General features: G+C 55.1%; 1 pseudogene; it reads right to left on the bottom strand.

Annotated features, from left to right (window-relative positions):
* Positions 1 to 492: 492 nt before the first annotated feature.
* On the bottom strand, positions 493 to 1,481 carry LOC129395310 (melanoma-associated antigen 8-like; annotated as a pseudogene).
* Positions 1,482 to 5,211: the final 3,730 nt, after the last annotated feature.

Genomic DNA, 5,211 nt, shown 5'->3' with positions numbered 1-5,211 from the left:
CAATTTAATTTCTTTATTTCTTTATCTCACCCATGTTACCGCTTTGTTCTTTCACATTATAAAAGGTACTTAATCCTCTGCTATGTTATGTTGTCCCAATTCAAGAAATAACATAGATTTTCTTACATAAATAAAAAACAATGCACTTACTTTTAACTATATAAAAAACAGTAAGTCTGCCTACTGTCATACATGAAATGAATGTTGAAGTTCATTACACCATCCATTAAAAGGAACATTTGAACGACTGCAAAAGGAAACAAAGATAAACCTCCAAATCGCCCAAGAGAACAGGAACTGAGAGATGGTCCACCTTGTACTCCCTCACACCCAACACACTCCCCACTACTGAGAACATTGACTGCTCTCTTCAAACACAGAGTGAAGAATGGGCCTCATGTAACAGGACAGGGAAGGTGGTGGATGTGTGGAATGTGCACTGGCCCAGGCCCTCCCCCAACCTGCCCCACTGGCCCTGGCTGCAACTTCTGCTCAGACTCCCTCTTCCTCCTCTCCCAAAGCCTCTTCATGCAGGGATGGGTAGGAAATGCTCTCTTTAGTACTGACCCTGGCTGCATACTCCAGGACTTTCACATAGCTGGTTTCAATGAGGGCCCTTGGACCCCACAGGAACTGGTAGCACGGGGGATCACTGCTGGGCACCTGGCGGTATTGCAGGTAGTTTTCCTGCACCCAATCTTGGGTGAGCAGCTTCCTCAGCTGCCCAAAGAAACTGCTCCATCCCATCATACACCATTACACTCAACGCTTCCCAGATTGCCTCCTCAGGGGCACAGTGGCCCTCCATTAAGATCATGGTCAAGACCATAATCAGAAGGCCGGTCTCGGGCATGCTCTGATCATCACCCAGCAGGCCATTGTAGGAGAGGCCCAAGCAGGTGACAAGGACGTAGGAGTGGCCGCGGGGTCCACTTCCTTCACGTCAATGCCAAACATCAGCTGCATGCACTCTGAGGCTTTGCCATAGATCACAGGAAACTAGTGCTTGTAATTTTTGATGACACTGTCCAGCATTTCTGCCTTTGTGACCAGCTCCTTGACTCGATACTTGTGCAGCAGGAAGCGAACCAACTCAGCCACCTTCCCGTTGGAACAAGGACGCCAGGTGAGTGGGGTGTGTCTAGGTGGTTGGCCCCTCCTCTTCCCGGCTGCTGGTGCCCTCACTGGATGGGCTCCATAGAGTGTTGTTGCTGATGGTCAGGGAAAAGGAGGAACCCTGAGACTCAGGGGAGGACTGGGGGACCCAGCAGCAGGCACCTCCTCCAGGGTGCCTTCAATCAGAGTGAAGGAGGAGGCAGCCTCGTGCTCCTCGGTGGCGGGGGCCTGCGCACCCACCAGGCCCAGAGCCTCCTGTCCTTGGGCCTCAAGGCCATCCTCAGGCTTGCAGTGCTGACTCCTCTGCTCAGAAGGCATGATGACTCTGGTCAGGGCAGCAGGCTGGAGTGCGGGCAGCAGCTGGGCGATGGGGAGGAACCCACAGATCTGGGGAGAGAAGGAGCTTGTGAGGGGCCTCATTTGCGAACCACGCCCTGGAGGCCCTAACAAAGGCCTACTTACAGATCTTCTCCTTTGGTGCTCCTCTGGGGCCTCCTGGGGCTTCTGACCTCCTGGTCGGCCTGTCCGCTGAGAACCTGAAGGAGGAAGTGAGAGGGCACCTCAGGGTATAGCCGGCCAGCAGAGGCTGAGGCTGCAGGACTGACAGTAGGGAAGGTGAGGCTGGGCTCTCTGGAGTCCCTTGTGTTCTGGGGAGTGTGGGGCCCTTGTTGTCCATTCAGATCAGAACCTCGCCTTGACTGCTAACACTGCCTGCGACTCCTCTGCTCTGTGACCTGAGCACAGTGCCTCAGACCAAGGCCTAACTGCCTGGTTGCTGGAGCTCCTAAAAGAGGAATCGAGGGGCCCTCAGGGTGCAGACTGCAAGCACAGCCCCGGCTTTCCAGTGCTGTCAGAAGGGTTGACCAGGCTCTGTGAGGTCCCTACTCTCATGGGGTGCATGGTCCCCTCTGTGCTCACTCACCTTTCTCCTGGAGGGGCCTCATCCTGCCCTTTTGCTGGCTCGAGAAACTCAGATAAAGAGTTCACAACCCTGATATGGAACAGAAGGGTATGAGGGGACCCACATCTGGCCACATGTGCCTAGGTCCACTGGGAGAGACAGCAAGAGATATCCAAATTCACTGGACACCATGTGTCCTGGGCGAGGAGCCTGCTGGGTCCTCATGTTGACTCCTGGCAGAATCTGGGGCTCTCCCTCTACTGACCTGAGTGCAGCCCCCTAAGACCAAGGCATCCCCCTCCCTGACACTGATGATCCCAGGATAAGAGAGAGACCTCAGCTGACAGCCCTGCCTATGCTTTCTGGGGTGACATCAGGGGCAGGGAAGATTTCTGTGGAGCCCCCGTTTGCGTTCTTGCCTGGGGGTACCCTCAGTCCTCCCTCAGGTTCCTCACCTGGACACCTGGCAGATCCTGGGACCAGTGTGTCAGTCGATCAGACTGGGGTCCCTGTGTTGACCTGAGTCACCCTCTGAAAGCAAGGTCCTCACCTCCCTAAGATCTAGAAACAGAAGTGAGGAGGCGCCACATCCCATCACCATTGGGTGGGGTGTCCAGGGCTCACTCCAGGAGCTGGCCCCTTTGGTTCTGGGGTGAGGCTTCCAATGTCTTCCGGTGGGTTATTCATCTTTACTCCTCCTGGCGCCTGCCCTTCCTCAACCCCCAAACTCCTGAGAGGAGCAGCCATCTCGCCTTTACACCAACACCCCATGTCCCCGAGGGTTCCCCAACTTCCTATCTGTGGTACAAGTGAGATTGCCAATTAGGGACATTCCTGATCTGGTTGTCCCAGAGCTAAGAACAAGTGACAGCCATAATCTGTGGAGTCCTTTCCTTCTGGGCCAGGGGTACCGTCAGTCCTCATGAAGGGGGCACTCCTTGGGTCCTGCTGATCCTGGGACCCCTCCCTCTGCTGGCCAGATGTGGCTTCCTCTGTTGAACCGTAAGTACCACTAATACCAAGGTGTTCACCTCCCTGAGACCTCCCACCTCCCGCCATATGGCAGAAAGGAGAGCATGCCACATGGTACCTATGCCTGGGGCCACCCGGGGCTGAGAACAGTGGAAGCCAGGTTCTGCGAGTTCCCTTCTTCTTGGAGGTGTGGAGGTACCTTCTTACCTTCAGTCCTCACCAACCTTCCTCCTCTTGACTCCTGGCAGACTGGACCCAACCTGTGCTGACCAGGTGTGGCTATCTCTGCTGAGCTGAGGACACCCCTCAGACGGAGGCCCCCACCTCTCTGGGGCCTGGGAGGCAGAAGTGAAGGGACTCTACACTGACACCCCTCAATGGGATTCCCAAGACTGACAAAAAGTGCATATTTCAGGAGTGCCTCCTGTGTCTGGGTGTCCTATAGATATTCAGATTTACTTCCGACAGGGCCTGGCCCTTTCCCTCCTGCTGAACTTTGGACGGTCTTCCAGGTCAAGGCCACCATCTCCCTGGGATCTCTAACGAGGAAGTGGGGGCCAGGTCCGTTCCCCACAGTCCTGCCCGAGGCCCCCCAGGACTGACAGGAAGGGCAGGTGTCCTACCTCTGGGAAAGAAGCTCTGCTGAGTCTTCCCTCAGGGTCCTGAGACTCCTCCCTCTGCTAACCTGAGCCTCCACTCCTCATACCAAAGCCCTCTCCTCTTTGTCGTCTCCAAGGCATAGGCAGGGATGCACCACATGCAGCCATCGTGCGTGGGACCTCCAAGGGCGGAGGTCCCCAGTGATCTGGAGTCCAAGGTGTCCTGAGTCCTCCCTCTTTTTCCTCCCCTTGATCCTGGCAGGGCTGCGTCAGAGCTCCCCTCTGCGGACCTGAGTCTATCTGTCGGATTCCTGAGGCGAAATGAGGAGGTGCCTTAGCCTGAGATGGGGGCGGGGCGGGTCCCCTGTCCTGTAGTGATTGTCCTTTAAGGCCTCCGTGCTCTCCCGGCAGGACCTGGGCCCTCCGTCTACTCCTCTGAGGTGATGCTCATGGTGTCAAGCCCCTTCCCTCCATCAGCCCAGGATGTGGACAGCAGCATCAACGTGCCTGGTCCCCATTCCCGGCATTTCCCAGCACTGACAGCAAAGACAGAGCTTCCTTCTATGGGGCCTCAGCCCTCCCTCAGAATCCTGACCTTGATGCCTGGGAGAGCCTGGCCCCTGCCCTCTCCTAACCAGCCCTGCCCTGGTCATACCAAGCTCTGACTCCAGAGTCCCCTGAGGCTTAAGCGGTGGGGTGGCGAAGGGTGGCCCACAGCCTGAGAAGTCCGCCCCCGGGTGGTCCAGGGCTGGCAGCAGGGGTGGTGCTGGATTATTTGGGGTCTTCCCTCTGGGGCGGGGGCGTCCTCAGTCCTCCCTCAGGGCCTCACCTTGCCTCCTCACGGAAGCTGGGCCCGCTTCCCTCCAACAATCTCATCAGAACCAGGCCCTCACTTCTCTGTGATCCCCAAGGCGCTCAGCACAAGTGACCCCATTCTGGTCAGGTGTGGTCAGCTGGGGCTTAGGGCAGGAGGCTAGTCCACAGCAGTGGCCTCCCCTGAATGTTGTTTCACACAGGCCCCCGAGTTAATGAGCCTTTCTAAAGGAAACAGTGCTAGCTTTGCTTAACACCGAGCTTTCCTCCCTTGCTGTAGACAGGGATACTTGGATGCTCGTGATTTCCACTGGTTTTCTTTTCTACAGAATCTTAAAAGCCTTCTGTAGGAAACTTTGTCTGTGAGGAATTACAGTATTAACACTATTCTCAATCAGTGTATATCTAGTGCTTGGATTGGCTTTCACGCTCTTTCTCTCTAACTCTGCATGTGTGTTCGCGTTAAGCTTTTCAAGTATGGGAAACAGAAAGTGTTTCTGAAGGTGATAATTCTTGCCTCCTGGGATCCCTGGAGAAAGGAAGTCCACATGGAAAAAGAGAGATGGTCTCCAGGTGGAGATACATCTTCAGAGATTTTAAAAACAGTTTTCAGCTTGTGTTCTATAAATGAACCAAAGATGACCTGTGTGTGTAGCCCCTAGGCTGGAGGAAGGCCTTGCTTATTGTTTAGACGTGGGATGTGGCTGGCAAAGGGCCTTGCAGTAGCATCTCAGCTGTCGTGCAGCACTGCTGATGTTTCTCTACTGTTTTTCTTCACAAGACTGAGACCTGTTGGCTCAGAAGCCCATC

This window comes from Pan paniscus, chromosome X, assembly GCF_029289425.2.
Source record: "Pan paniscus chromosome X, NHGRI_mPanPan1-v2.0_pri, whole genome shotgun sequence".
Taxonomy (NCBI): domain Eukaryota; kingdom Metazoa; phylum Chordata; class Mammalia; order Primates; family Hominidae; genus Pan; species Pan paniscus.
The sequence above is the reverse complement of the archived record's forward strand: the minus strand, read 5'-3'. Positions and strand labels throughout refer to the sequence as shown.